The sequence below is a fragment of the Haplochromis burtoni genome, unplaced genomic scaffold (genome assembly GCF_018398535.1).
Source record: "Haplochromis burtoni strain Fernald_Lab_line unplaced genomic scaffold, NCSU_Asbu1 Contig_24, whole genome shotgun sequence".
Taxonomy (NCBI): domain Eukaryota; kingdom Metazoa; phylum Chordata; class Actinopteri; order Cichliformes; family Cichlidae; genus Haplochromis; species Haplochromis burtoni.
In genome coordinates this window covers 2228391-2244356 of record NW_024582385.1, presented here as the reverse complement: position 1 = coordinate 2244356, position 15966 = coordinate 2228391, and the positions used below count along the sequence as shown (strand labels likewise).

Here is a 15966-nt window from a genome sequence, read left to right as displayed (position 1 = left end):
CGAACGACTGAAGCAAAACTGATTCTGCGTGTAGCTTTACAGTGCTCGACTGGGCATGAAATGAAATAAGTAATTTGATGTTGACAACAGAAATTGAAATGATATCTGCTGATTTCTGTCTGCACTTTAGTGACAGTGCTGCAGAGTGATGGGACACATTTTGCTTAAACGATGGAGGTTTTAAATCTGCTCACCTGAGATCCGTACGGCCGACACGTGAAAACTATGGCAGCTTTGCCGTGACCTCTAACAACCTCGTGCTGCACCACAGGTTTGAAACAAGAACGTAGAATAAAAGCCAGTTTAGTTCATGTGTAAGTTCTGATTTAATCATGTTTCCTGTTGTCACACAGAATGCTATGAGTCGGTTTCTCATGGTATCGTGTTATTGCTCAGTATCGTGAAGAAAAAAGTTGATGTCACTGCAGATTTGAATAACAGGGCAGGAATCTAGGTAACGCTTTATAATGCAGCCTGCAACTCAGCCTGTAATTAGATGCAATTTCAACACAATTTGTTTGAAATGACAACGTAATTATATTTACCTACAAATATGTAAAGGCAGGCGAACCAGAGCGAGGCTTTAACTGGTCAGGTTTTTACAGGAAACAGAGAAATAATTCAACTGTAACTAAATTAACGTGATGTTGTGTCTAATTTTACGGTATTTTTTCAGAAAAGCAATATTGCACCATCAATATGTAAACATACGTGGCTGAGAGTGGAATAATCTGTCCTTTTTACGTAGTAGTTCAAAGTGCAGCATGCTGACGTCCATGATGGAAATCCTAATATTCGGCTGTTCTTTTATTTTACAGTGTAACTGTGATAACGACTGCTCCTTACCAACTTACAATAAAGTAAATCCAAATATGCCGGCCTGTGTGATCTTACAGTGACTGAGGTGAACTTCTTTTCTTTCATTATCGCTGTTTAAACATCACTTTCAAAGAAGCGCACAAAACCCAGACGTTAGGACAGATTACGCTGTTCCATAATATGGCCTGCCCCCCCACAAAGATCGTCAGAGGGGGAAATATTTTTTGTTTTCCTGCAATCTTTACTAAAAGGTTATGTACTACTTGAAAGTACTTATGCAATCCTTAATTTCAGTCTGCAATAAACTTTATCGTGCAGTACAGTCATTTTTTCCCTGTAAAAGTCCTGATTCGTTGCCTCCTTATTCTAGTTCACCTCCATTTAAGTATTTGCATGGAAACATAATCATGTTGTAATTTCAAATAAATGATGGAGATTCCATTCAATGAGTCATAAACCACTGTTCGCAGTACGATCTGTCTCGACTTCAGTGGGTAAACACTTTGCTCCGTCACTGCGATGATGTGCACTGCACACTGTGTCCACCTTTGTTTTTCAGCGACTTCTAAGAGCCATTGAATTTAATTCAATTGCATTTAGATATATGAAATAAGCCCTCGAAGTCAATATCATGAGAGGTGTTAGCATATGTGTATTTTATTGGAACTAAATTAAAAATGATGTTCCCAGTTTGTTTGTCGTTGCATCTTCTCATGTAGGAACCGTGTGCTTTGCTGCAGCGCTGCTTCCCACTGCTTCATCACAGCAGACTGAGCGTGTCCCAGACGATGTGCTGAAAGCCGGGCTGCATAAAGACCCCCACGTCACCTTAGTCCACACCTTCCCAAAGTGGGGGGCCCGCCCACAGAGCCATTGCAGGGGGGGCGCGGTATGAAAAGGGGGGGGGGACAAAACGCTTGGACACAGTTAGCACGGGGCGCCCACAGAAACGCAAAGCAGGAGATGAAGCATCGCTGAATATGTTTCCAAAGACTAGAAAATATGGTGAAGCAAATCTTCCCTTTGGCTTCACCTGCACAGGTGCTGAGGTAGGTCTCCCTGCAGGGTTGGTTTCCCCTGCGTCGGGAGCAGCGCTGGGCTGTTCAAGTCACAGACAAACAGGATCCTACAGCTGTTTGTTTTTAAACCTATTTTGCACAGAGAGGTGTTTTTTGAAAAATGCATTGACAGCAATGTTGAACATTATTACACAGGAAAAAAAACAACTACAGTAAAATAATGACACTGTGACGCCTCTGCCTTTGTAAATGCAGGGACAGTAACTGCGTGTAAACCTGCAGACAGTCAGAATAACAGTATTTTGTCTCTTTCATTCTGCATTTCATCTCATGGCCACGTGGCCACAGCGTGACGTGAAAAAAGGCACATACCTTTGACGCTGCGTGACCAACTCTGTATTCCTCGTCCACATGTAAACGCAAAAAAAGAGTTTTAAATAATCTCAGTTTTCGGTGATTCGAAACGCCGTTTACGTGGACGAAACAGCTGCGTGTTCAAAAACACCCGTGTAGGTGCGGACGCAGCGTAAAAGAGTTAGTAGTTTATTTTATTACTACCTGTAATTTATTGCAGGTTACTTGTATTTGCTTAATTGTTTACTAAATGTTTGAGGTGTGAAATAAACTGCAATGGAGCAAAAGATGGGCGCGTGTGGTTGGAGGATGTGTTCGTGCATGTGGGGGGGCGGACATTTTTCTTGTAAAACTTGGGGGGCCTAGCAGAAAAAGTTTGGGAACCACTGCCTTAGTGGTCACACAACAGGGTCTTCATCTCCTGTCCCCACGTGCTTCTTCAGACTTTTTGCCATACTGACAGTATGACAGACTACTAGCAAAGCTGCATGCCTGCAGCTCGCTCCGTGCGTCCGTTGCTACAGAAGTCTGTGTTTGAAACGTGGCACCGCGCACTGAATCTGGACCGCTCGCGCGGTCCTGCTGCACAGAGGCTCCATTGCAATGTGAAAACAAAGACAAAGCATCTAAGTCACTCATTAGTATCAGGGAGCAGTGTGAGACATGAGCTCGCTTTGACCCCAACTGTTCATTAGACCAACAGTTCGCTAATGATATTTGCTGTAGCACTCCCTTCCCCTCACGGAGGGACTTCGCTCCGATGAAGCAGATGAACTGAGTTTGCCGACCTGGCGCTGGCTGGCAGGGAGATGGAGGCCAGAGGAGGTCAGGCCTGGCAGCCTTTACTCTCCCGCTCGCCTTCCCTCCTCACTCCATCCTGCCAGCTCATTAAGGCCTACAAATGGCACATCAGCTCGGCCGTGTTTGCCTCAGCCCCAAACCCCAGCTAAATTGGCAGGCTTAGCTGCGTTTGCTCTGAAGCTCCGGGTTCCCTTTTGGGTTTGTTTGAAGCCGACATGGCAACTAACCCCCACATCCCCCACCGCACCCCACCCCTTCAGTCTGGGTGGCAGGCATTCAGGCAGGCAGCAGTCCTGAGCAGAGGGAGTTTGCTGGATCGGGGAGGGCAGGGAGCTCTGGATGAATCACTCCCGTTTAGTCTCTGCGGCAAGGGGTGAAATGCCATCATTACCCGGCTGCCTATCAAATAAATTGGCAATTACGGGCCTGGGATTGCGAGTAAACAGCATGTTACTCCATTTTTTCCCCACCCAAGGCTCTTGATGAGAGGCGGGTGCAGTAGAGAGGAGTTGCGCAGTACTGGGTCAGAGCCCGCCAGTCAGCATTAGCCAGCTTGATGAGAGACACAAGAGGGAGACTGTAATGAATGCACCCCTATATTTCAGTCAGCCAAGCTTCCTGTTGCGTCTCGCATCAGCTGCATTTCTCAGTGAGTTCTGTCGCATTGTAACAGAGCAGTGCACTCCAGCCCTTTGGATACCTTTGCCCTGTGTTGTTGTTCTATAGGGCAGCGATTTGTGTATGTTGTAACTGCTGCTGAGAGACCAGCAGTAGTGTTACTGGCTCCATTGCAGTGAAATACATTTCAGGCAGTTTTTCTGACTGAAATGAAAATGTGAAAAATTGCGGGTTCTCAAACCCCGGCCCGTCTCCGCCTTGAAGGTTTTCTTTAAGTGAGCTCTTTGAAAGTTGTTTTTAATGAAACATCTGGAAGTGATATTGTTAAAAGTCGAGCTCACAGTCTCCCCGAGCTTTTGAAGCGGTTTCAGTCCAAACATAGCTGAAGTTTCTCTTACAGCTAGTAAAGCTGAACTCCGTTATTACTGGCTCTCCGACCAAAGTGCGGCGGCCTGTTTGGAATCCCGCATGCATGTGGTGAAACCATTTCAAACGCTCAAATTACAGCTTTTGGAAACCGATCAATGTCATAAAGCGTGCTTGTTGTTGTAAAGATCACTATTATGATTAGATTTGCTGCACCGTGTTTCGTCCTTGACCCTGCAGTGAGGCCTTTTCCCTTTGAGCTCGCTGACCAAGTTAACTGCTTATGTAATGCGAGCGGACCCGTCTGTCCGTCCCACCTCCTCAGTACATTCTCCAATTATTTCCTGACACTCTGATGTAAATGAGGTCACAGTCCCCCTACATGTCCAGATATGCTGGCCAATTTGCTCCAACACAGAACTTGTAATTGCTTGCATCAATTATCTGTCTCTCTGTCTGCCGCTCGATAATTTGAAATGTTTCTTATTAGAGACAAGCATTTAGATATGGAAGTTGGAATGTTGTACCTATAATTAGCTCATTATCCTGGGATCGTACTCGGAGGCTTCGGCGTGTGCGTAGTGATGCTGTGAAGTGCAGTGCAGGGACCTTTTCGACTCTTTAAAGGCGTCTCTTACAGACACTGGATTTCCTGTAATCCAGATTGTGAAGAACAGCAGCAGAATAGATGTAGCGGTGCTTTGGGCGCCGATAGGAAAACACGCTCGTCCCATTTATATGGAGAAAATATTTCAGGACTTTTTAAATGCACAGATTCAGCAGCTTTCGATTGAGTAGTCTGAACAATGACGAGCCGAGATGCACGAGAGATGTTTTTCCGTTAGACCTAAATATCATCTGCTTCAATGATCATAACGATAATATGAAATAGAAGCTTTTAACAGGACTGTTCAGGCCATCTGGGCTTTAATACAAAAGTGTCTCCCTGTCCACAATCAGAGCCTCCTGCCTTATTTTTCTTTTTCTGTCGGGTTTGTTGGCTCAAACGCAGCTTGGCAGAGGATTTAGACATCACTTGATTTGTCTGCTTCTACATCGCCCTGATAGGCTCTCTCCCAGGAAGTGCTCTTCCCTTTGTTGTTCTTTCTTCTCATTCACGCGGGCAGATTATGACACTTTGTGACGTTGCAGTCTGGCAAAATTATCATGCGCCTCCATCGCCCTGCCAATTCCTGGCAGCCGAATGTCCGTCAGGGACCAGTGAGAGGTGCGTCTCTGCGAGCGCTGAGGGCACAGCAGCCTCTCTGCCTACATTTACAAGAGTTTAGCTCTGCCACATCTCCTCTTAAGAAATATAATTAAAATGAGAGATGCACAATGGTGCGTCGCTCATTGTCTGAGCAGCCCTCGGGTGGAGAATACATGGCGCTTTGATAATGCTTTACTACTCCCAGAGGCAGAAAAATCAGAGAAGCATTGTGACCTTTGCTGTAAATATATTCCTGTAAATCCAAAGTAAGGCGCTTTAATTGCTGAAAGTGACACGGAGAGATGTCGGTGTGGTAGCAAACTGTTGGCTTATCCTGACTGAATGCAGTCTTTCACTGCTGTGGATGATAAATCTATTCTCATGGAAGATTAATGGACTGGAGAAGTGGTGTTGAATGTCATTGTTGAAGGTTGAAAGTATCGAGCGCCTGAATCCTATCCATATGTTTTCAGGAATGACATAAATAGGCTCAGCCGGAATCCATTTTGACTTATCAAGCTTAAACCAGTGCCAGAGCCATGCGATACTTGCCAAGTATTCAGGCTCTGAGGCGTCCAATAACAAATCCTATTCCACATAATTTGAACTGAAATTGGCTATGGCTATGCGCTGCCACCCTGTTTTTGCTTTTGCAGTGCATCCCGCTGCTCTTGGCTACATATTACTTCCGCATTCCCTGCAACCCGACCCTGTAGCCCCAATTTTTTATGTCATCCCCAGCTCTGGTGAGGGAGTCTCTCCTCTCTTTGTTCCAGCCTTTTCAGTGCGGAGGCTGTTCCGGTGGGGTAAGTTGAATAAGTGAAGCCCGGAGGAATCTCTACAAAGGTCTCACTCTGATTGGATGCATGCAGAGCCCAAGGAGAGAGCGCCGGTTGCCATAGCAATGAGAGCAATGTAGGAACTGGCTGCATGAAGGAGAAAAAGGGAAGTGGTGCTTTCTTTTGTGATGGGAGGTCTTCATCGACTGGCATTTCTTTTTATAAGCACACACTGGCCAACGCGCATGTAAACACAAATATGCAAAGGCTCACAAACAGCACTACATGCACCTTTTTTACCCCCCACCCAAGGAGAAGCCGAGCAAGAGTGTGTACTTGAATCACAGTGGCCTGGTAGGGGTGTGCTCGCACCCAAGCTGGGAACCAGAGAAAACACAATCAAACGCACTGGGAGTCCAAGACCATCTCTCCCTCATGACTGGCCATTCATTGCTCATCATTGCTCATCACGCCGCAGACCGGTTTATGTCCGACAGTAAAATAAAACCAGTTCTGGTACCAAGATTCATTCATAGCAGACCCAGGGAAACCGAGTTAGCGATAAAAGCGATAACAAAATAATGATACAAACCCTGAAAACATTAAATTTCACACCTGAGCCTCAAAACTTGCGGCCCGGTACTGGTCCGTGCCCCGCTGCTTTAGATGAATTCAGTTAAACCAGCGGTCTCCAACCTTTGTTGCGCCGCAGACCGGTTTATGCCCGACAATATTTTCACGGACCGGCCTTTAAGGTGTCGCGGAAAAATGCAACAAAATAAAACTAGTACCGGTACCGAAAAAAAGAAGATTTATTCATAGCACATGTGAAAAGACCCAGGAAAACCGAGTTAACGATCAAAACGATAACAAAATAACGCTGAAAACCGATAAAAACCCTGAAAACCAGACATTTCACACCTGAGCCTCAACTCTCGCGGCCCGGTACCAAACGACTCAGGCCCGGGGGTTGGGGACCGCTGAGTTAAACCATTCAAAGTTCTGAGGTCTGCCGTATCTGTGAGCTAAACTGAATGTAAAAGTACCCGGGGAGTCCCCAGCAAACTTAACCCGTGTATCATTGAAGTGTGGCTGATCGGATTGATGATTGGAAAGCTACACGCCTTTCGGAAATGATTGACAAACTGGGGGGGGGCAAAAAAGCTTCACTGATGCTTTGATCCTTTCACGTGTTATCATTCTTAAAGAAGTGACTTTGAAAACGATAATAAACGACGTACAGGTTGCAGCATTGCTTCTGTGCTTGTTGGTTCATCAGTTGAAGGCTTCAGTAACCGTGGCTAACGTGGATACGCAGAGACAAACAAAGAAAAGGGTTAAACCACTCGGAGAATAATAATCATTCTACGACTGTTGGAAGCAAAAACACTTACAGGAAATGCTTCTCATCAAAAGACTCAACCAAATGATGTGAATGAATTCTCTGGTTTTCAGTTTCAGAACTTGATCCCGATGAACGGTGCAAACACAGCTTTGGAAAGCCATTTTCTGTACAGGGATGTTGTCAACAGTGCCGCAGTTATTTCGGTGGTTATGCCTGTTATGTACAGTGGGAAACGTGTCATTTGAAAAAACGACACTACTTACACGATCAAAAATACTTCAAAATACTAGAGAAGTGTTTCAGAGCACAGAATGACGGCGTCTCAAAGCAATATCGTGTTTTTCTTGGCAGGCGTCAGAGCCACACTTCATCCCGTGTGCCCGAGAAGGTTTATTCTCTTATTGAAGACCTCTGTGACTGACAGCGCGACTGTCAGACATCGGATGTCACTCCACATCTATTTCTAAAGCTAGTGCAATTTCCCTTAACCCACAAAACAACAGTGCCATCAACAAATAAGCAAATAGATGCTGTAGATAGATGGACAGACACATATATGTACCAAGGAAGGCACCAAGACAGTGCTCCTGGAATTACAGTTGGAGAAGATTATTCCAGAGACATTATTTCCCTCAAGTCGTGGGCTTAAGTCAAATTTGGAAGAGAAATGAAATTGCCAGCAGTGAAAAACCAGACTAGGTAGGAGTTCATGAGCAGAGAAATAACATTTTCATTTGTTTCTGCCCCAGTGGGAGACGAGCAGCCTTTCAGTAAATAGAGACAGCTATGAGAAATGATTTTTTTGGTCGGTGGGATATTGTTTTAACGTGCACTTATCCATCTGCAATCTAGATGTCAGGCCCCAGGAATCCGCAGAATGGCCATTCTACTGTTGTCTTTATGACACGCAAGTGCTGGCCTCGTCTCGCCTCCGATTGTCTCCCTTAGTGTCCCGTTTCCACTGTAGCTTTGGTCTTGTACGTGGTCTTTTTTTAACGCCCGCTTTGTTAAGAGCGACCAGCTGATGCTTCTCTTTGGAATTCTGGAGTTTTGCTGGGAATTGAAATGAAAAATCCAGTTTGGCTTCTCAGACAGTCATCTCTCTGTGCCCAGCCTGGATATTGTGAGTGTAGCTGCATCATTGTTATTTTCCCTGCAATAATAATCAGAAAGCATGCTGCATTTTTAAAAGTTTGGCAGAAAGCGCTGCTTTAAGCAGTCGTTCCTCTTTGTGTGTTGTGTGTGTTGTGTAGTCCAGTTTGCCTGAGGTTGTGATGTGTCACCCTCTGCTCTCCCGTTGTTGTTGTCACATGCATTTACACTTTGACAATAACTTGATACATTTCTTTTCATAATTGCAGTAAAGTGACTTTTGCCCAACAGTGTAGATGCACTTGGAAAAATGGCCACGCTGTGTTACCGAGGTTCAGTGTTATCTTGTTTCTAAGAGATTTTCAGCGGATTATTATGGGATTACTTTCACTTTGATAAACTGCAGCTGTCAACTTTTGTTACCTGTCTGATCAGTGAATATGTTTCTATATTCTACGGCGTTGTAGTTATTTATACGGTGCATTACAATCTGAGATTAATTTGCAGAAGAAAGCTTTGATCCACAGCTGTCAGCAGCGATGTTCTCCCAGGTGATTACGTCTCCTTCCTGTCGTGCACTGTCAGCAGTACATAAAGGACTCGTCACATGGCACATTCTGATTATTATTGATATTGGAAGTGGAATTGAATAAATGTGTGCGGTAATAAGATTAGGGTTTCCCAAGAGGCACGTGTCCCCTGCTGCATTTGTTCCTGAAGAGGCTTGGCGATCGTTTTCAGAGGCTTGTTTTTCATTCAAGCAAATTTCCATTTCAAACAGCGCAGTACCTACATCGAAACAAACCCCAGAAACGAACATGGTTGGCCGTCTTAAATGGAACAACAGTGATCTAACTGTGAAGAAGGGTGAAACTGCACTGGAGCTATTTGTTTTGCATTATCAGAATTTTGCTCCACGTTGCTTTGCATATGCAATATCTGTCAATCCTGCCACGACATATTACAAATGTCCTCCACAGCAGTATGAGAGATGTGTCTCCATCTTCTTTCCACATTAACTGCTGCGATTAGCCCTCATGGAAGAATTTGTGAAATAATATAAGGACCAGGGTCTGTCTTCACTTTGCATTAGTGTTAGAAAGCTTACTCTGCTTAAAGTTTCCGATCGTAGGAGACGATATCGTCATGTCGCAACGTTACATGTTCAGCAAAAAGCTTTAAGCAGAGCGCTTGCATATGAAATGACGTGTGTGCACGCTGTGCATTTGTAAAATCTCTGGTAAACCAATTAGACAATCTGGCTCAGACTTGTTCAAAAGGAGTCACATCAGCTGTGTTTGGGTAGCAGTAAGGTCATAGGGCAGTGAATGGGCGCGTAGTACAGGGGATTGGATGGGATTAACCTTGGCCTGCCCCTTTGGCCCCGGGCCCAGGCGGCCCAGGAAGAGTGGAATTAGCCAAGCCAGGCAGGGCCATCTGATTCCAAGCCCTCATCCAATTACTGCCTTATCTCTCGGCCAAATGAGATCAATGCATGGAGGGCCAGGAGACCTGGCAGCCTGGTGAAGGTGCGATAATCAGTAGTAGGGAGCATGGCACTTAACTCCCTCGTGTCCCTGAAAGAGCCAGAGCGTGTGTTCGCAGCACCATTCACTGCCGTTAGCTCCTGGTGCCTGCTGGTGCCTGACCTACACTTTGCATAAGGACAACCTGGTGTGGTGCATTTAGGCTTCTTGGCTTTTTGCATTCGAGTGCTGCACTTAGGGAGGTGAACGATGTGCATAATTACAGTTTTGCCTCTTATCCTCGGTGAATCTACTCTGCAGATTACGCTGGCTAAAAGGTGCTAGTAGAGAGGAGGAAAGATGCATAATTGCTTTTTACATGTGCGCCATATAAAAGGCACTTTTAAGCGCTTTACTCTGGCCTAATAGAGTCCACTGTTATTTCTTCTGTCAATTAGTTTGGAAAACAAATGTTTGACGTTTGCTGGTGTAATTATAAAAAGAATTAACCTGTTGTGCGATAAAAGCAGGCAGTTGTGCTCCGCGCCAGCGCTTCTTGAGATGGAGTTGAAGCTGAATGAGATTCTCCAGTAGTTTAATTTCATTAATTGTTTTCTTGTGTTCTCATTCAGTAATGGTAAAATACTGTTTGTAGACACCAAACCTTTCATCAAAAATGACGAAATCACGTTTTTCTTTAAAGCTGCACAAGCAGATCCGCATGGAGGGCAGGTTTTCTTTCACAAATATATCATCGAAATGAAAGTTTTGGCCGAGTCTTTATATGATCTAAAGCTCTTTATATTTATTTCTGGTACTTTTGCCATGCTAGTGATTGTATTGCACCACTGGTGTGTCCCACAGCCATCTGGAGGACCATTCTGTGCTCACAGTATGGCCGGTGAGGGAGCCATTCTGGTGAATTTATGTTTGACTGTTTCTTCTCATGCTTGTGTTCTGGGCACGCGTATCCATTGGAGAGCAATAGGTAGCTCTGAAAGAGTGCCTGTCCTCAGCTGCGGCCCTGCGATTGTACATCTGTATCTGCCCTGCAGACCTCCTCCTCCCACCTGTCCCCGACTGCGTCTACTCTCTTCAGCCCAGTTGAATTAAAGTCCTCTTAAATTCACCGCAGCAGACCAGCCGCAGAGGGAAAGCTGGCATCACAGGGGCCCTCTGACAATCAGCACCCGGCTAGAAAGCACTAATGAGCGCTGGGAGGAGACAGACAGTGTTGGCGGCCTGCATAAAGGCAGCAGCGGCAGTGGCGGGGGGTGTTAGGGAGGGAGGCGGCGGGCTGGCGCGTTGCTGGGATGGGTCCGGCACAGCCCTGACTAGATTAGCTTCCAGGGGGCAGAGCTGCAGTCAGTTTTGGAAAATATCACAGCCCATTAGTTAGGAGCAATGAAATGGAGTCAACTTCTGGGACTCCATTAGGCACGCTGCGCTTAGGCAGACAGCGTCCCTCGGTGTGATGTTGCTATTCTGGAAGGATTGAGCACAGAGATATAATTGGACTGGGGAAATCAAGCAAGTTTCAGTAGTCCTGGTGGGGCTCTCAGACAGAAAATGAGAACACAGGCCTTTGTATTTTCTCTCCCTGTTAGCTTTGCAGGGTTTTGAGAAACACGAGTGAAAAGGCAGCCAGTGTTCTCGTTCCTCTCTGCCTGCACCCTCCTTCTGCTTTGCTTATTGGATTTTACCATCTGCTTTAAATTCATTTTTTCTTTATTCCAGGCTCCAGCTCCGGCTAACCCTAAGCTAAACAATATGCATTTATTCATCCGTGCTTTTCTCTAAGCATTGATGAGGCTGAGGATTGTGCTTGATAATAAACACGGCTTAGTCTAACACAGGCTGCTTGCTAAGCCTCACAAGGCTGTTTACTGGAGATCAGCGCCAGCTAACTCCATTAGTTTGGAGTATACAATAGCACTGCCCAAGCATATTTTCTTTCTTCCCTGATGTGACCTCCTTCTGGATAGCGAGCTCACATTTTGGTTCTTTAGGCAGAACTCAGATGTAGATGGAGCAGACAGGCCTCAGTGCTTCAGGTAATTGATGTGCAGTTTTTAGCACCATCCTGGGAGATTTTCATCCCTCCAATTTCTAGTGGGCATGCATCACTTGGTTTGCCCAGAACGCTTGATAAACTCTGTCCTAAATAAAGGACATTTTGCCAATTCTCCGAGTTAATATACTTCACAGTCGCAGTCCATCATGTTCTTCTCGTGCTTTCGGTTTAGTGGCGGGTGAATAATGAGATTCTGATGGTGGTGACTGTTTGCTGCCTCGTAACAGTGTAACAGTAACACGGTGGCCAGTGCGTTAATGCTGTGAGGACCGTGGTGTCGAATAATAACACGTACACGGGGATTTTTGAAATGTTTGGGCCTTTCGTCCACACGTAAACGCCGTTTGGGTCACTGAAAACTGCGATTTTTAAAAACTCCTGCCAGGGTGTTTTTGCGTTTAGGTGTGGACGAGGAAAACATTCGATACTTTGGTGTCACGGTTCGATATTTTTTCGATACAAAAAAATTTTCATGCTTTTTTAATTTGTCATTTATTAAAATTATAAATATATATTTTAACTCAAAAGTACAGTTTTTAAATTTAATGTTGCTGAAACAACAAAGTAATAAAATAATAAATCTATCTGATGGAGGAATCCCTCATCTTTGGAAAAGAGAGTTTATTACAGAGAAATGTCTCTTTCCAAAATAAAAGCTATACTATAGCTTCTTCTGGGCTATATTCTCAGCAGCATATTAAACATATCAGGTCCCCATAAGGAGAATCCTGTGCTAACGGCTGTCTAAATGACTCGGGTAAAGTTTGTAGCATGCGTGATTGATGTTTTTGTCTGCTTCCACTTGTCTTTGCACTAGGATGATGTCGGAGTAAATGTGCAGTCATATTCGTTGTGTTCCCACTAGTGCTGTCAGCGTTAATCTGAAATGACGTTAACGCCACAACACGGCAAATCTCCGTTAACGAGCTGCCCCGGATCGCCCCGTGCGTGGGGCTAGACGGCCAACATGTTAACGAGCTAACTGCGCTAACACACTAGTTCCCACCCATGTAATTGAGCATTGCGTGGCACATCCAACATACTGTTTTACTTTAGTCCATGACGCGCTTACCTTCAGGGTCATACGTCACATGAAAACCAAAATAGTTCCAAACGCCAGATCTGAATGAGGGTGGGGGAGGTCCATGTTGCAAGGAGAGCTTAACTTCTGTCTGCTAGCTTGCGCTGCGCTCAGTGAATCTGAGTTCGACTACTCCGCCTAGGCTGCACTGTCGAGCGCAGATCCACTGAGCGCTCAACACAGACAGCATCGTCAGAAGGAAAATTGATAAAATAAATTAAAAATGTTGTATTGTTCGATACATATGCGTACCGAACCGAAAGCACTGTATCGAACGGTTCAATATCGATACGAGTATCGTTGCACCCCTAACAGTTACTGTCCATTTACAACGACAGACTGAACTTCGCCATTCAGACAGCCTTTAATCAGGTGCTGTGAAGACTTTGAAGGGATCGGTAGACACGATATGTCCATTTAGTGTAACTGGTTTTGTGATTGATGAGCACAATTAAAGGTCGCAGGGAGACGTTCATTAAAACAAGCTTGTTTTTTCTTTTGTGGTGGTTTAACGTGGAATCATGGCTCTCAGCACTGAGAAGCTGAAGCATGATAATATATGATTCACTGTGATGGTCCTTGACAGATGGACTGTGCTGCATCTTTTTGCCTCAGCTCTTTGTCCTTTTCTCTTCGCAGACGATATGCCCGTAGCAGGAGAGTGTTGACATTTGCGCACCTCTTGGGAACGCATCACTGTGAATGTTATCAGCACCTTAAAGACAGCCCTCAGCCCTCATACATCCCTAGTAGGTGCTTTCAGCCGGTACCTCAAAGGGCACACCCGGCCTCAACCTTCCACCCCTGACCTGTCTGGCAGGGTAAAGAAAGAGCACCTAACGGCTTCTTTGATGGTTAAGGAGGGTTGTAAAGAATGGGTGAAATGGAGGGTAAAAAGGGTGCCCGCCATTTGAAATGTCTCCACTGAGATCTAATCAGGTTACAGCGGCTGTGCCCCTTTTAAAGTAGCAACACGACATTACTGCTGGCAGCCTCTCTGGAGTCCAGACCTCACAGGGCTTCTTATGTCAGCCCCCTTCTCCCTGAATGAGCAGCCCTCTGGAACACATCATCCACCTCAGTCCGAGCTCTGGATTTATTCCCCCCCACAAAGCTGCCTTGACAGGTTTGTTATCTGTTCACCCGGTCGGCAAGCCCCGGAGAGACGCGGCACTGGCAGTTAGGAAAGGGGAATGCTGCGGGAGAAGCAGGGCAAGTAAATGTCAAGTGAACCGCCAGAGATGGATATTATAGCTTCTGGGGACCGCAGAGAGAGCGGGGGAGGGATCTTTCCTGTATGTTTTGCCGTCTACCTCTGTAGGTGGCGGTCTTTACTGAATTTGCTTTTCAGTTCCCAGACAGAGCCCTTCTTATGTGCAGGATACAGCGATGCTGCACACCACATATATCACCACGAGTAACATGATAACAAATGCTCAAGAGCAAAATACTGTGAGAAGAAGAAGTTGCATGACCATCTGTTCACAACCATGTTTTAACCACATTAGCTGTTATTGTTAAAGAGAGAGAGAGAGAGAGAGAGGGATGCATCTGATTAGCGACTGTGTCCAACTGCAGCTCTGTTTTACGAGGAAACAACATCCGTCACACTGTGACTCGTTTTGACCAGGGTCAGAGCATCGCTTTTATTAGCTCGATGAATAAACGTGGAGACGTCGGTCTCATCAGCACAGTGGCTGTTGTGTAGTGCTTTATTTAATGAACCAAAAATAAACCAGAGATGCTCATTTTTACTTATCTGGCAGCGGCTCTAATTTGAAGTGGAAACAATAAGTTTATAAATGTATCTAAAGTGTAACACAAACCTGCTGTATTCACAGACACATGTTCCAAAGATGTTATGCTGACGTTTGTTTCAGTCGCTGTTGTTATTAAAAACAAAGATTCTGTTCCTGTGACTCACTTCCCCTCCAACTACACAAACTTGATTTCATAATAAAAACCAGAACTCTCTCTCTAAAGCGACTAGTGTGAAAAGTGTGTGAAATGACATTCATAATCAGTTTAACTGCAGACATGTGACGCACAGACAGCAGTCTTATTTCATGAGCGAGGAATCGTGAGGGTCTGTGTGGGTGTCGTGCTGCTCGGAGACGCCAACAATCGAACATTTTATATATGAAAAATAGCTGCCAAGATGTAAGCTACTTTCTGTTGTTTTAATATATGTGTGACTCCTAAAATAACACAACGCGAAGCCTAAGCTAACAGTCAGCGGTAAAACTTTTAATAATAAGAGGCTGAATCTGAATTCCCATCATCCACAGAGGGTTCGTTACACCCAGCATTCCTGCATCTCATTTGGATTTTTTTGTTTATTTATTTTTCTGCCTGTGGATGATGTTTGTCAACATGCTGAGCAGTTCCAGGTTTCTAACTAAAATGATAAATTTCAGCTTTATGTTTGTGTCACAGAAATAAGATAAACTGCACCTCTGGATTTGGATTGCTGTGCACTGCATATTTCTTTGTAACGCTAACCCTTTAAAGTGGTCTTGAGCCATAGCTCTCCGTGCTCTCTGGAGGTTTTCCGATTCATTTTCAGCTCAGCGTTCCTTTCAGTCCGTTTGTACCAGATCATTTTAAGAGAAATGTTTGTTTAAGTCACTTAACAGTGACCCGTGAATCATTAAAGCATAATCAAAGCACCTAAAGACTACCTGAGATATGCATCTAGTCCTCCAGCTGATCCAACTACTTTTCTCCAAAGCCTCATCAGAAAAGGAATCTCTTGTCAAACGAGATGAACATGGAAAAGTACGATCAGATTTGGATCCACCATCTGGAAAGCATCTGATTGGCAACAGCTTAAAGATCCCAAACGCACTGCACTAAAAAGCATACCTGGGTAAACCCCCCCACAGAGGAGCACTATTAGTCACAGACCTCCACATTATTGGATCCGTATGGAATCGTCTTGG

General features: G+C 44.9%; 1 protein-coding gene across 6 annotated transcripts in view; it reads left to right on the top strand.

Annotated features, from left to right (window-relative positions):
• Positions 1-15966, top strand: part of auts2a (activator of transcription and developmental regulator AUTS2 a) — a 345887-nt gene that overhangs the window by 158002 nt on the left and 171919 nt on the right. The gene's annotated exons all lie outside the window — the stretch shown is intronic.